The sequence below is a fragment of the Arachis ipaensis genome, chromosome B1, assembly GCF_059453495.1.
Source record: "Arachis ipaensis isolate K30076 ecotype BB chromosome B1, ASM5945349v1, whole genome shotgun sequence".
NCBI lineage: Eukaryota > Viridiplantae > Streptophyta > Magnoliopsida > Fabales > Fabaceae > Arachis > Arachis ipaensis.
The window spans coordinates 94,858,012-94,881,324 of record NC_142436.1 but is presented as its reverse complement, the minus strand read 5'-3'; the positions used below and the strand labels follow the sequence as shown (position 1 = coordinate 94,881,324).

At 39.2% G+C, this 23,313-nt stretch overlaps 1 non-coding gene across 1 annotated transcript; it reads right to left on the bottom strand.

Moving 5' to 3' along the window:
• Positions 1–16,861: 16,861 nt before the first annotated feature.
• LOC148577529 (small nucleolar RNA R71) lies at positions 16,862–16,965 on the bottom strand. The gene has a single exon (XR_015904484.1). It is a non-coding gene; the product is annotated as a small nucleolar RNA R71 (small nucleolar RNA).
• Positions 16,966–23,313: the final 6,348 nt, after the last annotated feature.

The following is a 23,313-nucleotide window of genomic DNA, read 5'->3' as shown; positions in this document are numbered from 1 at the left end:
CACTAGGGTTTACATGAGTAAGTAATTGATGCATAAATCCACTTCCGGGGCCCACTTGGTGTGTGTTTGGGCTGAGCTTAAGTGTTCCACGTGCAGAGACCATTTGTGGAGTTGAACGCCAGTTTCTGTGCCAGTTTGGGCGTTCAACTCTGGTTTTGGATCCTTTTCTGGCGCTGGACGCCAGATTTGGGCAGAAGGCTGGCGTTGAACGCCAGTTTACGTCGTCAATTCTTGGCCAAAGTATGGACTATTATACATTTCGAGTTCTGTAGCTCCAGAAAATCCACTTTGAGTTCAGGGAGGTCAGAATCCAACAGCATCAGTAGTCCTTTTTCAACCTCTGAATCTGATTTCTGCTCAAGTCCCTCAATTTCAGCCAGAAAATACCTGAAATCACAGAAAAACACACAAACTCATAGTAAAGTCCAGAAATGTGAATTTAACATAAAAACTAATGAAAACATCCCTAAAAGTAACTAGATTCTACTAAAAATATACTAAAAACAATGCCAAAAAGCGTATAAATTATCCGCTCATCACAACACCAAACTTAAATTGTTGCTTGTCCCCAAGCAACTGAAAATCAAATAGGATAAAAAGAAGAGAATATACTATAAATTCCAAACTATCAATGAAACAGAGCTCCAATCATATGAGCGGGACTTATAGCTTTTTGCCCCTTGAATAGTTTTGGCATCTCACTTTATCCATTGGGGTTCAGAATGATTGACATCTATAGGAACTTCAAATTTCGAATAGTGTTATTGACTCTCCTAGTTCAGTATGATGATTCTTGAACACAGCTTCTTTATGAGTCTTAGCCGTGGCCCTAAGCACTTTGTTTTCCAGTATTACCACCGGATACATAAATGCCACACACACATAATTGGGTGAACCTTTTCAGATTGTGACTCAGCTTTGCTAAAGTCCCCAATTAGAGGTGTCCAGGGTTCTTAAGCACACTCCATGTTTGCTTTGGACCTTGACTTTAACCGCTCAGTCTCAAGTTTTCACTTGACACCTACACGCCACAAGCACATGGTTAGGGACAGCTTGGTTTAGCCGCTTAGACCAGGATTTTATTCCTTTAGGCCCTCCTATCCACTGATGCTCAAAGCCTTGGGATCCTTTATTTTCCCTTGCCTTTTGGTTTTAAGGGTTATTGGCTTTTTCTGCTTGCTTTTTCTTTTTCTTTCTATTTTTTTTTTGCCCTTTTTTTTTTCTGCAAGCTTTGTTCTTTGCTGCTTTTTCTTGCTTCAAGAATCATTTTTATGATTTTTCAGATTATCAAATAACATGTCTCCTAGTCATCATTCTTTCAAGAGCCAACATATTTAACATTCTTAAACAAAAACTTCAAAAGACATATGCACTGTTCAAGCATACATTCAGAAAACAAGAAGCATTGTCACCACATCAATATAATTAAACTAAGTTCAAGGATAAATTCGAAACTCATGTACTTCTTGTTCTTTTGAATTAAAACATTTTTCATTTAAGAGAGGTGATGGATTCATAGGACATTCATATCTTTAAGACAAAGTTACTAACTACTAATGATCATGTAATGAAGGCACAAACATAGATAAGCACATAATACAGAAAACGAAAAACAGAGAAAGCAAGAACAAGGAATGAATCCACCTTAGTGATGGTGGTGTTTCCTTCTTGAGGAACCAATGATGTCCTTGAGCTCTTCTATGTCTCTTCCTTGTCTTTGTTGCTCCTCCCTCATTGCTTTTTGATCTTCTCTTATTTCATGAAGCATGATGGAGTGCTCTTGATGTTCTACCCTTAGTTGTCCCATATTGGAACTCAATTCTCCTAGGGAGGTGTTGATTTGCTCCCAATAATTTTGTGGAGGAAAGTGCATTTGAGGCATCTCCGAGATCTCCTGGGAATGAGCTTCTTGCGCCTCTTGAGCTCCATGATTGGGCTCTCTTGCTTGCTCCATCTTTTTCTTAGTGATGGGCTTGTCCTCTTTAATGAGGATATCTCCCTCTATGTCAATCCTAGCTGAATTGCATAGGTGGCAAATGAGGTGAGGAAAGGCTAACCTTGCCATAGTGGAGGACTTGTCAGCCACCTTGTAGAGTTCTTGAGGTATAATCTCATGAACTTCCACCTCTTCTCCAATCATGATGCTATGGATCATGATGGCCTGGTCTATAGTAACTTCAGACCGGTTGCTAGTGGGAATGATTGAGCATTGAATAAACTCCAACCATCCTCTAGCTATAGGCTTGAGGTCCAATCTTCTTAGTTGAACCGGCTTGCCTTTGGAGTCAATCTTCCATTGAGCTCCTTCTACACATATGTCCATAAGGACTTGGTCCAACCTTTGATCAAAGTTGACTCTCCTTGTGTAGGGGCGTGTGTTCTCTTCCATGTACGGCAAGTTGAATGCCAACCTCACATTCTCCGGACTAAAATCTAAGTATTTCCCCCGAACCATTGTAACATAGTTCTTTGGATCCGGGTTCTTACTTTGATCATGGTTCTTGGTGATCCATGCATTGGCATAGAACTCTTGAACCATTAGGATGCCGACTTGTTGGATGGGATTTGTTAGAACTTCCCAACCTCTTCTTTGAATTTCATGTCGGATCTCCGGATACTCATTTCTTTTGAGTTTGAAAGGGACCTCAGGGATCACCTTCTTCTTGGCCACAACATCATAGAAGTGGTCTTGATGGGCTTTGGAGATGAATCTTTCCATCTCCCATGACTCGGATGTGGAAGCTTTTGTCTTTCCTTTCCCTCTTCTAGAGGATTCTCCGGTCTTAGATGCCATCAATGGTAATGGAAAAACAAAAAAGCTATGCTTTTACCACACCAAACTTAGAATATTGCTCGCCCTCGAGCAATAAACAAAAGAATAGATGATGAAGAAGAAGAAATGGAGGAGAGGGAGAGGGTGATGTGGTTCGGCCAAGAAGGGTATAGAGGGGTTGTGTTGTGTGAATTTGAAGAAGAGTGGAGGGCTTTATATAGGGAAGGGAGGGGGGTTATGGTTCGGCCATATGGGTGGGTTTGGGTGGGAAATTGGTTTTGAATTTTGAAGGTAGGTGGAGTTTATGAGATAGGTTTATGGGAAAGAGTGGATGGATGTGAGTGGTGAAGAGGTGATGGGGAAGAGAGTTTGAGGTGATTGGTGAAGGGTTTTTGGGAAAGAGTGTTTATGGGGTTGTGTGAAAGAGAGTGGTGAGAAGAAGTTAGTGGAGGTAGGTGGGGATCCTGTGGGGTCCACAGATCCTGAGGTTTTCAAGGATTTACATCCCTGCACCCCTTAGGCATGTAAAAATGCCTTTGTATCCAACTCTGGGCGTTCAGCGCCAGGTTGGTGGCCATTTTGGGCGTTCAATGCCCATTTGTGTGCCATTTCTGGCGTTGAACGCCAGAGCCATGCTCTGTTCTGGCGCTGAACGCCAGACAGATGCTCCTCCAGGGTGTGATTTTTCTTCTGCTGTTTTTTATTCTGTTTTCAATTTTTCTATTTATTTTGTGACTCCACATGATCATGAACCTAAGAAAACACGAAAAACAATAAAAATAAGAATTAGATAAACATTGGGTTGCCTCCCAACAAGCGCTTCTTTAATGTCAATAGCTTGACAGTGGGCTCTCATGGAGCCTCACAGATGTGCAGAGCTTTGTTGAAACTCTCCAACACCAAACTTAGAGTTTGGATATGGGAGTTCAACACCAAACTTAGAGTTTGGTTGTGGCCTCCCAACACCAAACTTAGAGTTTGACTGTAGGGGCTCTGGTTGACTCTGCTTGGAGAGAAGCTTTTTCTGCTTCCTCTCCATGGTTGCAGAGGGAGATCCTTGAGTTTTAAACACAAGGGAGTCCTCATTCCATTGAAGGACTATTTCACCTCTGTCAACATCAATTACAGCTCTTACAGTGGCCAGGAAAGGTCTTCCTAGGATGATGGATTCATCCTCTTCCTTTCCAATATCCAGGACTATGAAATCAGTAGGTATGTAAAGGCCCTCAACCTTTACTAATACATCTTCTACTTGTCCATAAGCCTGTCTTCTTGAGCTGTCTGCCATCTCTAGTGAGATTTTAGCAGCTTGCACCCCATAGATACCCAGTTTCTCTATTACAGAGAGGGGCATGAGGTTTATACCTGAACCAAGGTCACACAGAGCTTTAAAGATCATGGTGCCTATGGTACAGGGTATTATGAACTTTCCAGGATCCTGTCTCTTCTGAGGCAATGTCAGTTGATCCAGATCACTTAGTTCATTGATGAACAAGGGAGGTTCAACTTTCCAAGTATCAATGCCAAATAATTTGGCATTCAGCTTCATGATTGCACCAAGAAACTTGGCAGTTTGCTCTTCAGTGACATCCTCATTCTCTTCAGAAGAGGAATACTCATCAAAGCTCATGAAGGGCATAAGGAGGTTCAATGGAATCTCTATGGTCTCTAGATGAGCCTCAGAGACCTTTGGTTCCTCAGAGGGAAGCTCCTTATTGATCACTGGACGTCCCAGGAGGTCTTCCTCCTTGGGATTCACGTCCTCTCCTCTCCTCACAGGTTCGGCCATGGCACTTATGTCAATGGCCTTGCACTCTCCTTTTGGATTCTCTTCTGTATTGCTTGGGAGAGTACTAGGAGGTATTTCAGTGATCCTTTTACTCAGCTGGCCCACTTGTGCTTCCAGATTTCTAATGGAAGACCTTGTTTCATTCATGAAACTTAAAGTGGCCTTAGATAGATCAGAGACTAGATTTGCTAAATTAGAAGCATTTTGTTCAGAGTTCTATGTCTGTTGCTGAGTTGATGATGGAAAAGGCTTGCTATTGCTAAACCTGTTTCTTCCACCATTATTAAAGCCTTGTTGGGGCTTTTGATCCTTCCATGAGAAATTTGGATGATTTTTCCATGTTGAGTTATAGGTGTTTCCATAAGGTTCACCTAAGTAATTTACCTCTGCTATTACAGGGTTCTCAGGATCATAAGCTTCTTCTTCAGGAGAAGCCTCTTGAGTACTGTTGGATGCAGCTTGCATTCCATGCAGACTCTGAGAGATCATATTGACTTGCTGAGTCAATATTTTATTCTGAGCCAATATGGCATTCAGAGTATCAACTTCAAGAACTCCCTTCTTCATAGGCGTCCCATTACTCACAGGATTCTTTTCAGAAGTGTACATGAACTGGTTATTAGCAACCATGTCAATGAGTTCTTGAGCTTCTGTAGGCGTTTTCTTTAGGTGAATGGATCCACCTGCAGAGGTATCCAATGACATCTTTGATAGCTCAGATAAACCATCATAGAATATATCCAGGATGGTCCATTCTGAAAGCATGTCAGAAGGATACTTTTTGGTCAACTGTTTGTATCTTTCCCAAGCTTCATAGAGAGATTCACCTTTTTTCTGTCTGAAGGTTTGAACATCAGCTCTAAGCTTGCTCAGCTTTTGCGGAGGAAAGTACTTGGCTAAGAAAGCCGTGACCAGCTTATCCCAAGAGTTCACGCTGTCTTTGGGTTGAGAATCCAACCATAATCTAGCTCTGTCTCTTACAGCAAAAGGGAAAAGCATGAGCCTGTAGACTTCAGGATCTACTCCATTAGTCATAACAGTATCACATATCTGCAAGAATTCAGTCAAGAACTGAAAAGGATCTTCAGATGGAAGTCCATGAAACTTGCAGTTCTGCTGCATTAGAGAAACTAATTGAGGTTTCAGCTCAAAGTTGTTTGCTCCAATGGCAGGAATGGAGATGCTTCTTCCATGTAAATTGGAATTAGGTGCAGTAAAGTCACCAAGCATCTTCCTTACATTATTATTATTTTCGGCTGCCATCTTCTCTTCCTGTTCGAAAATTTCTGAAAGGTTATCTCTGGATTGTTGTATTTTAGCTTCTCTTAATTTTCTCTTCAGAGTCCTTTCAGGTTCTGGATCTGCTTCCACAAGAATGTTCTTATCCTTGCTCCTGCTCATATGACAAAGAAGAAGGCACAGAAAAATAATAATAATAATAGAGATCCTTTATACCACAGTATAGGGATCCCTTTGTGAGTGGAAGAAAAGAGGGGGAGACAAAGAATGTGATGTAAAGGAAGAAACACAACTGTACGGATGGAAGAGATGTGAGATGAGATGTTAGGATATGAATGAATAAATAGAATAGGATGGGGGAGTATAATTTTCGAAAATTATTTTAAAAAAGAGTTAGTGATTTTTGAAAAATGGTTTTTTTTTTTTGAAAATTGTTAGTATTTTTTTCGAAAATTAAGATTTAAAATTTAAAATAATAGTTAATTAAAAAGAAATTTTGAAAAAGAGGGAAGATATTTTCGAAAATGAGAGAGAGAGAGAGAGTTAGTTAGGTAGTTTTGAAAAAGTTAAGAAACAAACAAAAAGTTAGTTAGTTAGTTGAAACAAATTTTGAAAAGACAAGGAGTTAGGAAGTTAGAAAGATATTTTGAAAAGATATTTTTGAACAAGATAAGATGAGAAGATATTTTTGAAAAGATATGATAGAAATTAGTTTTTGAAAAAGATTTAATTTTTAAATTCACAATTAATGACTTGATTCACAAGAAATCACAAGATATGATTCTAGAACTTAAAGTTTGAATCTTTCTTAACAAGTAAGTAATAAACTTGAAATTTTTGAATCAAAACATTAATTGCTATTGTTATTTTTGAAAATTAGATATAAAAATAAGAAAAAGATTTTTGAAAAATATTTTTGGAATTTTCGAAAATAACTAAGAATTTTGAAAAAGATAAGATTTTCAAATTAAAAATTTGATTTGACTCATGAGAAACAAAAAAATCTTTGAAAAAGTCAATCCAAATTTTCGAATTTGATGAGAGAAAAAGAGAAAGATATTTTTTGATTTTTGAATTTTTTTATGAAAAACATGAAAATTATGCAATGCATGAAATTTTTAGATCAAAACAATGAATGCATGCAAGAATGCTATGAATGTCAAGATGAATACCAAGAACACTTTGAATGTCATGATGAACATCAAGAACATATTTTTAAAAATTTTTAATGCAAAGAAAACATGAAAAACCCCAAACTTAGAATTCTTTAATGCTTAGACACTAAGAATTCAAGAATGCATATGATAAACGTGAAAAGACACAAAACAAAAAATCATCAAGATCAAACAAGAAGACTTACCAAGAACAACTTGAAGATCATGAAGAACACTATGAATGCATGAAATTTTCGAAAAATGCAAGATGCATATGCAAGTGACACCAAACTTATGATATGACTCAAGACTCAAACAAGAAACAGAAAAATATTTTTGATTTTTATGATTTTCTAATTTTTTTTGGATTTTTATTTTTTATTTTTTTTTTCGAAAAATATATGAAAAAGAAAGAAAATAAGGATTCCAAAATTTTTAATATGAATTCCAGGAATCTTGCCATGTTAGTCTAAAGCTTCAGTCCAGGAATTAGACATGGCTCACTAGCCAGCCAAGCTTTCAATGAAAGCTCCAGTCCAAAACACTAGACATGGCCAATGGCCAGCCAAGCTTTAGTCTTTAACACGAGAGTATATTGCTCTTTGATAACAAATTGCAAGCCTCAGTCCAAATAAATTTAGACATGACTTTACAGCCAGCCAGGCTTCAACATGCTTCATGAAACACTAGAATTCATTCATAAAAATTTTGAATAAATTTTTGAAAACATTTTTATTTATTATTTTTTTTTTCGAAAACAGATGGGAGATTTTTGAAAATATTTTTGAAAAAGTTTTTGAAAATAAAATAAAAAGAAAATTACCTAATCTGAGCAACAAGATGAACCGTCAATTGTCCAAACTCGAACAATCCCCGGCAACGGCGCCAAAAACTTGGTGCTGTTGCCGGATCAAAAGGGAATCTGGCACTGATGTTACCGGACCAAAAGCTTGCTGAAAACTCAAACAATCCCCGGCAACGGCGCCAAAAACTTGATGCACGAAATTGTGATCTCTGGTAGTGGCTTCTTAGGCCAGATACTCTGATCTAGTTTTACAGTCTGTCACAACTTCGATACAACTAACCAGCAAGTGCACTGGGTCGTCCAAGTAATACCTTACGTGAGTAAGGGTCGAATCCCACGGAGATTGTTGGTATGAAGCAAGCTATAGTCACCTTGTAAATCTCAGTCAGGCGGATATAAATTGATAATGGTGTTTTCGAATATTAAATAATAGAATAGGGATAGAGATACTTATGTAATTCATTGGTAGGAATTTCAGATAAGCGAATGGAGATGCTTTTTGTTCCTCTGAACCTCTGCTTTCCTGCTATCTTCATCCAATCAGTCTTACTCCTTTCCATGACTGGCTGTATGCAAGGGCATCACCGTTGTCAGTGGCTACATCCCCTCCTCTCAGTGAATAATATGCTCACGCACCCTGTCACGGCACGGCTATTCATCTGTCGGTTCTCGATCATGCTGGAATAGGATTCACCCTCCTTTTGCGTCTGTCACTAACGCCCAACAATCGGGAGTTTGAAGCTCGTCACAGTCATTCAATCATTGAATCCTACTCAGAATACTACAGACAAGGTTTAGACCTTTCGGATTCTCTTGAATGCCGCCATCATTCTAACTTACGCCACGAAGATTCCGGTTAGGAGATCTAAGAGATACTCATTCTAGCTTATTTCATGTAGAACGGAAGTGTTTATCAGGCACGTGTTCATAGGGGAGATGGTGATGAGCGTCATACATAATCATCACCTTCATCACGTTCTTGGGTGCGAATGGATATCTTAGAAGCGAAATAAGATGAATTGAATAGAAAACAGTAGTACTTTGCATTAATCTTTGAGGAACAGCAGAGCTCCACACCTTAATCTATGGAGTGTAGAAACTCTACCGTTAAAAATACATAAGTGAAGGTCCAGGCATGGCCGAGATGGCCAGCCCCCTTGATCTAAGAACAATGCGTTCAAAGATGATCCTAAGATCCTAAGATGATCAAAAGATGCCTCATACAATAGTAAGAGGTCCTATTTATAATAAACTAGTCACTAGGGTTTACATGAATAAGTAATTGATGCATAAATCCACTTCCGGGGCCCACTTGGTGTGTGTTTGGGCTGAGCTTAAGTGTTCCACGTGCAGAGGCCATTTGTGGAGTTGAACGCCAGTTTCTGTGCCAGTTTGGGCGTTCAACTCTGGTTTTGGATCCTTTTCTGGCGCTAGACGCCAGATTTGGGCAGAAGGCTGGCGTTGAACGCCATTTTACGTCGTCAATTCTTGGCCAAAGTATAGACTATTATACATTGCTGGAAAGCCCTGGATGTCTACTTTCCAACGCAATTGGAAGCGCGCCATTTCGAGTTATGTAGCTCCAGAAAATCCACTTTGAGTGCAGGGAGGTCAGAATCCAACAGCATCAGTAGTCCTTTTTCAACCTCTGAATCTGATTTCTGCTCAAGTCCCTCAATTTCAGCCAGAAAATACCTGAAATCACAGAAAAACACACAAACTCATAGTAAAGTCCAGAAATGTGAATTTAACATAAAAACTAATGAAAACATCCCTAAAAGTAACTAGATTCTACTAAAAATATACTAAAAACAATGCCAAAAAGCGTATAAATTATCCGCTTATCATCGATACCGATCTCCATGGGTTAGTTATTTCTTGACTCAACACCAAATTTTTTATTTTATTTGTTTGTTCATTGTTGCATTTGCATGATTGATTGCATATTTGTTTGATTTTTTTTTTTTTTTTTTGCATATTTTACCACTTGGTTGAAGTAATATTTTCTTTTTCAAGAAAATTTTTAGAGAATTTCACTAATTTGAATAAAATTTAATGTTACACTTGTTTGAAGAGATGTTATACTGGAACATGGTTTAGAACTCGAACACACAAAACCTGTGAGATTTTGAGCCTATTTGAATTGGTTGCATTTTATCAACCAAAATTCTGTTTTAGTGTGTATTTTTCTCTCTAAAATTGTGATCTTTGTCTTGCTTAATTCTATATTTCCGTTGTTTGATGTATACATGCACTTATATGATTGAGGCCTTTGTTTCACTGAGCTTACATACCCATATGGCCTTACCTTTCATTATCCTTTGCAAACCAATTTTGAGCCTATTTTACCCCTTTGTTCTTTACTTTAGCACATCATTAACTCTAAGCGAAAAACAATAATGTCCTTAATGTGAATCATTGGTTAGCTTAGACTAGTGAGAGTGCTCATGAATTAAGTGTGGGGAAATTGGGTTTGGAAATATTTGGTTTGAGAATTGAGTATGTTAGAATTTTCTGAAAATGTGAAAGAAATGTTTAGGACATGTTCATGCATTCAATAAATTAATCGTATGCATTGAGAAAAAAAAAGAAAAAAAAAGAAAAAATATATATATAAAAAAAAGAGAGAAAAAGAAAAGAAAAAGAGCAAATAAGTAAAAGGGGACAAAATGCCCCAAAATATGTGGTGAAAGCAATGCATATGAGTTGTACTTGAAATTAGAATGCATGAATATGTGGAAAACATGGTTAATGGATAGTTAGATGTGGTATTATGATTACATGGATTGTCTAAAGTTAGGTGGAAAGTTTAAGATTAATTAAGGATTCAGATTTTAGTCCACTTGGCCAAATACAATCCTACGTTGACCCTAACCCCATTACAACCCTTAAAAGACCTCTTGATATGTGTATCTGTGCATTAAATTTATGTTGATTGTTAGATGAAGAGCAATCCTTAGAAAGCAAGGTTAGTAGAGAATTGAGAGAATCGAACCTTAAACACTTGAGTGATTAGAGTGTATACACTACCAGTGAGGGTTCGATGCTCAATTCCTTGTTCCCGGCTTTCATGAGCTATTCTCTTCTGCAAGTCTATTTGTACTTCATTTTTTTGAGTTGAATTAGTGAAATCCAGTTCATATTTATTCTTGGAGAATTTATTTACTTCTAACCAAGTAGGTAGAAACATTTTGCATGTAGTTGCATTCATATGGATAGGTTGCATTTCATACCATTCCTCTTCATTCTTTATAGTTTCTCTTGAGCTTAGCATGAGGACATGCTAATGTTTAAATGTGGGGAGGTTGATAAACCACTATTTCATGGTTTATCTTGTGCTCAATTGAGTGGTTTTTATCAACTCTTTACCCACTTATTCATACTATTTGCATAGTTTTACATTTGCCTTCCTAATTATGTGCTTTGATTGAAAACATGCTTCTTTGAGCTTTAAATTGTTAACTATTAATCCTCTCTTATTGCCATTAGATGCCTTGATATGTGTGTTAAGTGCTTTCAGAGATTATAGGGCAGGAATGGCTTAGAGGATAGAAAGGAAGCATGCAAAAATGGAAGGAATACAAGAAGTTGAAGGAACTGCAAAGCTGTCCAACCTGACCTCTCTGCACTCAAACGGTCATAACTTGAGCTACAGAGGTTCAAACGATGCGGTTTCAATTGCGTTGGAAAGCTAACGTCCGGGGATTCGATTTGATATATAATATGTCTTAGTTTCCCTGATGCTCGGTGACGCGACCGCGTGCTCCATGCGGCCGCATCGCAATGACGAAAATCAGCGTGTTTGAATTCGCAACCAGCGAATTCTGGGCTGTTTCTGACCCAGTTTGCATCCCAAAAAACACAGATTAGAGGCTATAAAGTGGAGGAATGCATCCATTCATAATCAGGCTTTCATATTCACAATTTTAGGAGTAGATGTAGTTTTTAGAGAGAGAGGTTCTCTCCTCTCTCTTAGGATTAGGATTTAGGATTTCTCTTAGTTTTAGGAGTGGCTCTCAATCCCAGGTTCTTTATTTTTATTTATTTTCCCAATTTAATTTATGAACTCTTCCATGTTACATATAATTTTCTTAATTAATGTTATTTGAGGTATTTCAGATTTAAGATTGCTTTGCTCTATTTAAGATTACTTTTAATTTAATTTAGATATTTTTTTCCCTTTTGGCTTTGGTCAAGTGATTGGTAGTACTTGAGTTATCAAACTCAGCAACTGATTGAAATTGGCAGATTCTGCTTAAGCTAGGATTGCTCTAACACTAGTCTCTCCACAGGAGTTGACTAGGACTTGAGAATCAAGCTAATCAGTCCACTTAACCTTCCTTTGTTTAATAAAGGCTGACCAAGTGGGATTAAAACCCAATTCTCTTCACACCTGATAAGGATAACTAGGATAGGAATTCCAATTCTTATACCTTACCAAGAGATTTTATTGTTATTTTACGTGTCATATAACATATTCCCTCCTTACTTCCAAAACCCCAATTTACAAACTCATAACCAATAATAAGAACATACCTCCCTGCAATTCCTTGAGAAGATAACCTGAGGTTTGAATACTCGGTTATCAATTTCAAAGGGGTTTGTTACTTGTGACAACCAAAACGTTTGTATGAAAGGACTTTTGAAGGTTTAGAAACTATACTTGCAACGAGAATTTATCCGCAAATTTCTAGACCACGCAAAAGTTCCTCTCATCACGCACGTCACGCGATCGCGTCATTCATGCGGATGCGTCATTCGGCGTTTTGCTTCTCCACGCGGGCGCATCGTCCACGCCTCCGCGTCACTTATTCTATTCTAATCTGCGCGGTCGCGTGAGCCTTGTGGCCGCGTCACTGCGATTTCCTCTCTTTTGCGCGGTCGCGTGAGCCATGCGGCCGTGTCACTTCTCGCTGGTCATCTACTTAATTTCTTGTGTTCCTTCCATTTTTGCAAGCTTCCTTTCCAATCTCCAACTCATTAATGCCCTATAAAGCCTGAAACACTTAACACACAGATCACGGCATCGAATGGAATATAGGAGACATAATCAAAAGTCTCTAGGAAGCAAGTTTTCAATCATGTAATAAATTTAGGAAGGAAATATAAATGCATGATAATCATATGAATAAGTGGGTAAAGATCATGATAAAACCACACAATTAAACACATTATAAACCATAAAATAGTGATTTATCAATGCTCAGTGAAACAAGGCCTCAATCATATAAGTACATGCATACATCAAACAATGGAAATATAGAATTAAGCAAGACAAAGATCACAATTTTAGAGAGAAAAACACACCAAAAAAATATTGGTTGATAAAATGCAACCAATCAAGTAGGCTCAAAATCTCATTGGTTTTGTGTGTTCGAGCTCTAAACCATGTTCCAGTATAATATTCCTTTAAACAAGTTCAATAAAAATTTTAATTTAAATTAGTGAAATGCTATAAAAAGGGTCTTGAAAAAGAACTTATCACTCCAACCAAGTAGTGGTAAAATATGCACAAAATCAAGCAAACATGCAATCAAACGTGCAAATGCAACAACGAACTACAAAGAAAATTAAACATTTGTGTTGAAAAGAAGGTAACTAACCCACGGAAGTTGGTATCGACCTCCTCCCAGTTAAAGATTGCACCGTCCTCGGTGCATGCTTGATGCCAGGGCATCTTGGCCAATTTCACTGACCTTTTCTTTACTGTTTTTAGGTTAGTTTCATGCATTTCTTTAGGAAATAAGCTAGTTTTGGGTAGATATTCACCTATGCCTTGATTCAAGCATACATTGTGCATTTTACATAATTTCATGAGGATTTTGCATAAGTTTAGTGACAAATATTATGTTGCATTACTCATGACTTGGACTAGAGCTTTGATGCACTTTATTGCTTGATTTCAGGACCAAAAGGAAGCAAGAAAAAGGGAGGTAACTTGCAAGGTTAATGAGAAAAGTGATTGCCAATAACACTCTCAAAAAAAGCCATCAATGCCCATGTTAGAGAGTCACGTTAACTAAGTTAACGTGAACTCTAACGTGGAGAAGAGAAGTTGAGCCAACGTTAGTGACACTTAACATTGTCACTAACGTTGGCAATTACTAATAAGTGGCCACGTTAGAAGCCACATTAACCTAGTTAACGTGGCCTCTAACGTTAAGGGGGGAAGAGAAGCCAACGTTAGTGACACTCAACATTGTCAATAACGTTGGCCTGTGATGCAAAGTACCACATTAACTCCCATGTTAACTTGGTTAACGTGGGAACTAACGTAAGGGATGAAGAGTTGTCGACAACGTTAGTGACACTCAACATTGTCACTAACGTTGAAGCAACCACACAACCCCCAAGAGTTACGTTAACTTCCACGTTAACTTGGTTAACATGGAAGCTAACGATGAGGAATGAAGGATGAGCCAACGTTAGTGACACTCAACATTGTCACTAACGTTGGCCTACGATGCAAAGTACCACGTTAACTCCCATGTTAACTTGGTTAACATTGGAACTAACGTAAGGGATGAAGAGTTGTCGACAACGTTAGTGACACTCAACATTGTCACTAACGTTGAAGCAACCACACAACCCCTAAGAGTCACATTAACTTCCACGTTAACTTGGTTAACGTGGAAGCTAACGATGAGGAATGAAGGATGAGCCAACGTTAGTGACACTCAACATTGTCACTAACGTTGGAATGGCTAAGGATGGCCACGTTAGAAGCCACGTTAACCTAGTTAACGTGGACTCTAACGTGAGACCTAGGGGCACATAGGAACGTTAGTGACAATGTTGAATGTCACTAACATTCTCGAAGGATGGCAAAGGCCACGTTAGAAGCCACCTTAACCTAGTTAACGTGGGCTTTAACGTGAAGCAAGATGGGGCACACTGGAACGTTAGTGATAATGTTGAGTGTCACTAACGTTCTCGAAGGTTCACATGGCAATGTCAAAAGCCACGTTAACCTAGTTAACGTGGGTTTTAACGTGAGGCAAAGGGGTGCATTGGAACGTTAGTGACAATGTTAAGTGTCACTAACGTTCTAGAACTTATATTCTCACTAAATATTAACACCCCTAACGTCCTGAACTAAAGTCTCCGCCCACTTCGCACTTTCTCTCTGCAAGTAAAGCCAAGCCCAAATAAAGAAAGGAACTGCTTCAAACTCAAGATCCAAAGGCCCAAGACTTGAAGAATCACACTAGAAGCTGAGAAGAGTAGTATATATAGGAGTAGCTTTGAATTGAGAAGAAGTTCTGGAGGCTGGGAAAAAGAGAACTACTCTCTGTATTTTACTTTCTTTGCAATTTCTGCTTTTATGATGTATTCTCCATCTTTATTTTCATTTTCAAGAGCTATGAACAACTAAACCCCTTTCATTGGGTTAGGGAGCTCTGTTGTAATTTGATGGATCAATACTAATTTCCATTATTCTTCTTCTATCTTTCCTCTTGATTTTACTTGAAAGCTTTCGATCTTCATCCAATTGAGTAGTTATCTTGGAAGAGAAGCTATTCAAACTTGGATCTCTTTTGAACCTTGAAAGAGGAACGAAGAGATCAAGCTAGAAATGCTTTCTCATGCTGGACCAAATTGGGTTTGGATGGGTATGTGACTATAACCCTCTCAATACTTGATTTGGGAAATGCATGTGGTATAATCAGTGACCATACTTCATCTCTTCTCATGAGCAATTGACCAAGGAATTGGCTATTGATCAAGATTTGAGAGATTGAATTGCCAGAAATTGTAATTCAATCACTTAAGATTGCCAAGGAGATCAATGAGTGCATTGATTGAGGAAGAGATGAAAATGAACTTGATCCGGAGAATTGCAACATCTCCTAAGCCCAATGAACTCCCCATCTCTGATCTTACCCATTCTCTTTAATTTCTGCCATTTACTTTTATGAGCAAATCTCCCATTCCCATTTACAATTCTGCATTTTATTTTCAGTCATTTACTTCCAGTCCTTTAATTCTCGCATTTACTTTTCTGTTATTTACATTCCTGCCATTTTATTTTCTGCAACTCTCAACCCAAATTCTGGATTCGCTCTACTAGAACATTCTTCTAATTAAAGTTGCTTGATCAATCAATCCCTGTGGGATTCGACCTCACTCTATTGTGAGTTTTTACTTGACGACAACTTCGGTACACTTGCCGAAGGGAGATTTGTTGAGAGACAAGTTTTCCGCGCATCAAGTTTATGGCGCCGTTGCCGGGGATTGATTGTGCATCAACAATGATTAGATTGGAAGATCACTAGATTGAGCATTTTATTTTGTGAATTTCATTTTCTGTTTGAGTGATTTACTTTTTGTTTTAGTTAAACTTCTTCCCTTCACCCTCTACTCTTTTGTTTTTCTTTGTTATTTTCAATTCTGTTTGCTAACCCACTAACTGTTTGATATATTGCATCACCCACAACTAACAGCAATTCTGACACAAATACTGTCTGCACCTATTTTCCTTGCTTGTACTTGTTGGTTGTATGACAGGGATAAGAAGTGGGGCTTCAACTTCCTTTGATTTTGAACCTGAGAGAACCTTCCTTAGACTAAGGAGGGAGGCAAAATAAAAACGTGTAGTTGGTGCTGAAGAAGAGGAGGAACACTTTGAGGAATACTTTGAACCAAACATGGAAGAAAACATGAAAAATCATCATGAAGAAGAGACTCACAACCGTGGCAGAGGAGGTGGAGCAAATCATGCTGGGGAGGATAGAAGAGTTTTGGGCTCTTACATTAATCCAAACCCAGGCAATTGTGGAAGTAGCATCCAAAAGCCAACAATCCATACCAACAACTTTGAACTCAAACCACAGCTCATCACCCTTGTTCAGAACAACTGTTCGTTTGGAGGAGGTGTTCAAGAAGACCCCAATCAACATTTGACCACCTTCCTGAGAATATGTGACACAGTAAAATCTAATGGTGTCCATCCTGACGCCTATAGACTGCTCTTATTTCCTTTCTTACTCAGGGATAAAGCAACCAAGTGGCTAGAATCTTTCCCAAGGGAGAGCTTGACAACTTGGGAGGATGTGGTGAACAAATTCTTAGCAAGATTTTACCCTCCTCAACGAATCAATAGGCTGAGAGCTGAGGTTCAAACTTTCAGGCAACAAGATGGTGAGACTCTGTATGAAGCATGGGAGAGGTTCAAGGACTTAACAAGGAGGTGTCTACCTGACATGTTCAACGAATGGGTCCAGCTGCACATTTTCTATGAAGGGCTCTCTTATGAGTCAAAGAAGGCCGTGGACCATTCATCTGGAGGATCCTTGAACAAGAAGAAAACCATTGAGGAAGCCATAGATGTTATTGAAATAGTAGCAGAAAATAACTACTTCTATGCTTCCGAAAGAGGGAACACAAGAGGAGTGATGGAGCTAAACAATGTAGATGCTCTGTTGGCCCAAAACAAGCTCATTACCCAGCAGCTGGCTGACCTCACCAAGAAGATGGAGAGGAACCAAGTAGCAGCAATCTCATCTTCATCAACAATCCAAGAAGGAGTGAATGAAGAAGCAGAGGGGAGTCAGGAGCAAGCCAACTACATTGGGAATTCACCAAGGAAAAACTATGATCCATACTCCAAGACTTACAACCCTGGATGGAGAAACCACCCAAACTTTGGGTGGGGAAGTGAGCAAGATCAAAACCAAGACCAGAGACGTTACAACTCCAACAACAATGCAGCTCACCAGCAATTCACCCAGAGGACATCTCAACACCCCTACAATAACACTTCTCCACACACTTATCAAAACCAAAACAGCACATCTGCTCCGAACCACTCATCAATTGATGACAAGCTCTCTAAGATCGAAACCTTCATTGAAGGAATATGCAGAGACATTCAAGACAGTAAATCATTCAGAGAGGAAGTGCAGTCAAACATGCAGAATCAAAATGCTGCCATCACAAAACTGGAAACACAAATCATCTATCTATTTAAGCAGCTTCCTAACCACAATTTTTGCTATGACGCCCATTCAAGCAAAAGGGAGGAGTGTCAAGCTATCACACTTAGGAGTGGGAAAGAACTGAAGGAACATCCCCAAAAACCACAAGAAGAAGGCTCAAATGAAAAGGGAGAAGAGCAAGATGGAATGCAAACCCCCACGCCAAGTCTGCAGAAAGAAAAAAAGATACCCCAACTGAACATCTCAAGACCTCCATACCCCCAGCTATTGAAGAAAAAGGAAGATGACAACCAGTTCTTGAGATTTTTGGAAATCTTCAAAAAGCTACAAATCAACATACCATTTGCTGAAGCCATAGAACAAATGCCACTTTATGCCAAGTTTTTGAAGGAGCTAATGACTAAGAAGAGAAGCTAGAAGAACAATGAGACTGTGATACTAACTGAAGAGTGCAGTGCTATCATTCAGCATAAACTACCTCAGAAACTGAAGGATCCTGGGAGTTTTCAGATCCCTTGCATTATAGGAGAAATCACAGTAGAAAAGGCTCTTTGTGACTTAGGGGCCAGCATCAATTTGATGTCAGTAGCTATGATGAGAAAGATGAAAATTGAGGAGGTTAAACCAACAAAAATGGCTCTACAACTGGCAGACCGGTCGTTCAAATTCCCTCACGGGATAGTAGAGGATTTGCTAGTAAAAGTAGGAGATTTCATATTCCCAGCAGATTTTGTGGTGCTGGACATGCAGGAAGACGCCAAGACCTCCATCATCTTGGGAAGGCCATTCTTGGCCACTGCTGGAGCTGTCATTGATGTTCAGAAGGGTGACCTCACCCTAAGATTACACAATGAAAATATGACATTCAATGTGTTCAAGGCCATGAGTTATCCACCGGAACAATTGGGGCAATGCATGAGGTTAGATGCACTTGAGGATGAAGTGGAGGAGAATTTTGAAGAAGATGAACCTGAAGAGAACGAGAGATTGGTGGAGGAAGAATCTGAATCAAGTGAAGAGGTAGCTACAGCAGAAATACATATACCAGATGCACCAAAGGAAGGGAACAAAAAATCAGAAGCACCCAAACTTGAACTCAAAGTATTGCCACCCACTCTCAAATATGCATATCTAGGAGAAAATGAAAACTACCCAGTGATCATAAATTCATCCCTCAGTCAAGATCAAGAGGACGAACTACTCAAGGTGCTGCGGGAGCATAAGGATGCCATTGGATGGACCCTTGCTGACTTGAAGGGAATCAGTTTAGCCATATGCATGCATAAAATACTGTTGGAAGATGATGCCAAGCCATCAATTCAATCCCAAAGAAGGCTGAACCCAATCATGAAGGAAGTGGTACAGAAAGAGGTTATGAAGCTTTGGCAAGGAGGGGTCATATACCCAATTTCGGACAGCCCTTGGGTTAGCCCCATACATGTTGTGCCAAAGAAGGGAGGGATCAATGTGGTTACCAATGAGAAGAACGAGCTCATACCTACAAGGACCGTCACAAGATGGCGGATGTGCATAGACTATAGGAAACTCAATGAGGCTACACGAATGGACCATTTTCCCCTTCCATTCACGGATCAGATGTTGGAAAGACTTGCAGGGCACGCATATTATTGTTTTCTCGACGGTTATTCAGGATATAACCAAATAGTGGTTGATCCAAGAGACCAAGAGAAAACCTCATTTACCTATCCGTATGGAGTGTTTGCCTATAGGCGCATGCCATTTGGATTATGTAATGCCCCTGCAACTTTCCAACGCTGCATTCTTTCTATCTTTTCAGATATGATAGAAAAATTCGTTGAAGTTTTTATGGATGATTTCTCGGTATTCGGAGATTCTTTTCCTAGTTGCCTACATCACCTCGCCTTGGTATTGAAAAGATGCCAAGAGACCAATTTGGTCTTGAACTGGAAAAAATGCCACTTCATGGTGACAGGAGGAATAGTCCTTGGTCACAAGGTCTCTCACCAAGGCATTGAGGTTGATAGAGCTAAAGTAGAACTTATTGAAAAACTACCCCCACCCAGTGATGTCAAGGCAATTAGAAGTTTTTTAGGGTATGCTGGTTTTTACAGAAGGTTCATCAAAGATTTTTCAAAGATAGCCAAGCCTTTAAGCAATCTCCTTGTATCTGATACACCATTCATCTTTGATGAAACATGCATGCTAACATTTGTACATTTGAAAATGAGGTTATCCTCTGCTCCTATCATTTCCCCACCTGATTGGAACCTACCATTTGAATTGATGTGCGATGCATCTGATTTTGCAGTTGGGGCAGTGTTAGGACAAAGGAAAGATAACCTAGTTTGTGTGATATACTATGCTAGCAAAGTCCTTAATAAAACTCAAAGAAATTATACCACTACTAAAAAGGATTTGCTAGCAATAGTTTTTGTATTTGACAAATTTAGATCATACCTCATTGGTGCTAAAGTGATTGTTTTTACAGATCACACAGCACTTAAATATTTGTTTGCCAAGCAAGAATCAAAGCCAAGACTAATAAGGTGGATCTTACTTTTGCAGGAATTCGATATTGAAATCAGAGACAAGAAAGGAGTGGAGAACAAGGTGGCAGATCACCTATCCAGAATCCCTCATGATCAAGGTGGAGAGAATGATACAAATGTGAACGAGCTCTTCCCTGATGAGCAATTGATGACAGTTCACAAAGCACCATGGTTCGCAGATATTGCAAATTTCAAGGTAACTGGGGCATTACCCCCAGGGATCAATAAACATCAAAAGAGGAAGCTCATGAATGATGCAAAATACTTTGTCTGGGACGAGCCATATCTCTTCAAGAAATGTTCAGATGGAATTCTTAGAAGATGTGTTTCAGAAGAGGAAGGGAGAGAAGTCCTGTGGAACTGCCACGGTTCATGCTATGGCGGGCACTTTGGAGGGGACAGAACCGCAGCAAAGGTGTTACAAAGCGGATTCTTTTGGCCCACCCTTTTCAAGGATGCCAAGGAACTAGTAAAAAGCTACAATGAATGCCAAAGATCTGGAAACCTGCCCAAAAGAAACGCCATGCCACAAAATTTTATCTTGGAACTGGAACTGTTTGATGTGTGGGAAATTGATTTCATGGGACCATTCCCAACCTCATATGCAAACAAGTATATCCTGGTAGCAGTGGATTATGTTTCCAAATGGGTAGAGGCTATTGCAACCCCAACTAATGATAACAAGGTAGTCATGAACTTCCTCAGGAAGAATATCTTTAGCCGGTTTAGAGTCCCAAGAGCTCTCATCAGTGATGGAGGGAGCCACTTTTGTAACAAACCACTAGAAGCTCTCCTCTTACGATATGGGGTAAAACACAAAGTAGCCACACCTTACCATCCTCAAACAAGTGGGCAAACTGAGATATCCAACAGAGAGCTGAAGAGGATCCTGGAAAAGACTGTGGGCGCATCTAGAAAGGATTGGTCGAAGAAGTTGGATGATGCTCTTTGGGCATACAGAACAGCATTCAAAACTCCACTTGGAATGTCTCCATATCAACTAGTCTATGGGAAGGCTTGTCACTTACCACTGGAGCTGGAACACAAAGCTCTTTGGGCTATCAAGATACTAAATTTTGACAGCATTGCTGCTGGTGTAAAAAGGATCTTGCAGCTGCAAGAGATGGAAGAATTCAGGTCACAAGCCTATGAATACACTAAGATGTATAAAAAAAAGGCAAAGAGAAAACATGACATGCATCTGGCACACAGGAGTTTCGAAAAAGGGTAGCAAGTACTCCTTTACAATTCTAAATTAAGGCTGTTCCCAGGAAAACTCAAGTCAAGGTGGTCTGGACCTTTCATGGTTACAAAAGTATCACCATATGGCCACATCGAAATCACGGATGAAGGTTCAGAGAGGACTTTTACAGTGAATGGACAAAGACTCAAGCATTACCTGGGCAACATGGGGGAAAACCCCAGAGTAAAGTACCATCTCAAGTATTTAAGGACTCGTCGAGCTAGCGACGATAAAAGAGCGCTCTGTTGGGAGGCAACCCAACCTCAGGTAGTTTCACTTTCATCTTTATTTCAATAAAAATCACAAGTTGTTTCCCTTGTATTGTAAGGAGCTAAGTTTGGTGTTCCACACCAGAACAATCCAAGAGTGGTAGTGTAGTTCTAAGTTTGGTGTTCCACTAAAAGACATTGGTTAGAATTACACTCCACTCCAAAAGAACATTGCTAGCTCCATCCAATCAAGAGAAACCACTTAGATGTAGTTAGACTATAGGTGATCATTGCTTTGTTGATAACAAGATATGAGGATCTCTGCATATATGCAATGTTTTGTACTGGACAAAGAACTAAGTTTGGTGTTCACACACCAAATTGAGTTCAAGAGGCACAAGCATACATGTAAGCTAACTATGTCTCAAGTGCTTTGGGAACAAGCAACTTCCAGTAACCTTGCAGGAATCCTATAAGGAAATGGTGCACCTTCACCCAAAGAAGCGAGGTAGCAAAAACTAGGATGATGACAAAGAGAGAGGGGGACCAGAGATCATCACCCGAAGGTTGTATTGTTACCTAATTCCATTGTACTCAGAATTGTTGAAAGTTGGAAGTTCGAATGCACTTTTGATTTGTAGTTACTCGTAGTTGAACCCTTTTTAAATTCTGTCTTTTAAGTTCTGAATAGGTCTATGTACACTAGTCTTTATGTTACTGCACCATCACTTAACTTACTTGTATACTTGTCCCTTTGAATCAAATGAAAAGAGAATGAGTATTTTTAAAAGACCAGAGTAGAGTTCATATTGTGGAAGTGCATTCATGAATCTTTGGGGTAGTCATAAGTTAGCTAAGTTGGTTCAACCACAAGGATGGGATGACAATTATATGGCCTGAATACTTTGCTTTGGATACACTCATGAGACTAAGTTAACAACAAGATCCTAAGAAGAGAAAAGGGAAAAAACAAAGGAAGTGAAAAACAAGAGAAAAAGAGTAAGCAATAAGGCTAGGCATCAATGGTTTTAATCTTGAGGCAAGTGTCTGTGGTGCTCCTATGTGAGGGATCTACTTGGATAAATAAGCTCTTATGGGTGCCTTATCACCTGGTAACTTGGGTTAACTAACTCGGGATTATCAGCTGAAAGTCCACTATCAAGAGTAACCTTCACTACAGAGCATTTAGTAACCCAAAGAGGTGCTGGACACCAAGGTCTCAAGAAAAGAAAATAAACAAACTATATGCCTGTGGTGTGTATGTATGGGGGATAACCTAGCAACTTGAACCAACTGGTTCGGGAGTGTTGGCTGAAAGCTTATCTTAAAGAGTTGCCCCCTTACAGAGCACTTAGCCTAAATAACACAAACAACCCTTGAAATAAAAATAAAAGGATCAATGAATAAAAGTCTCATGAGATATAAACAAAGTGGGTGTTTTAGGATATGATAAAGGTCTGAAAGCCAGTAATGGAATGAACCTAAGTTGCTATGCATGAAACCACCATAAAATCAGTAACATGACTTCCACAAGAATGACTCACTCTTCTGGATATTCCATTCATCATTCTCTTGTTCCAGTACTTGCTTAGGGACAAGAAAGCTTTAAGTTTGGTGTTGTGATGCCAGGGC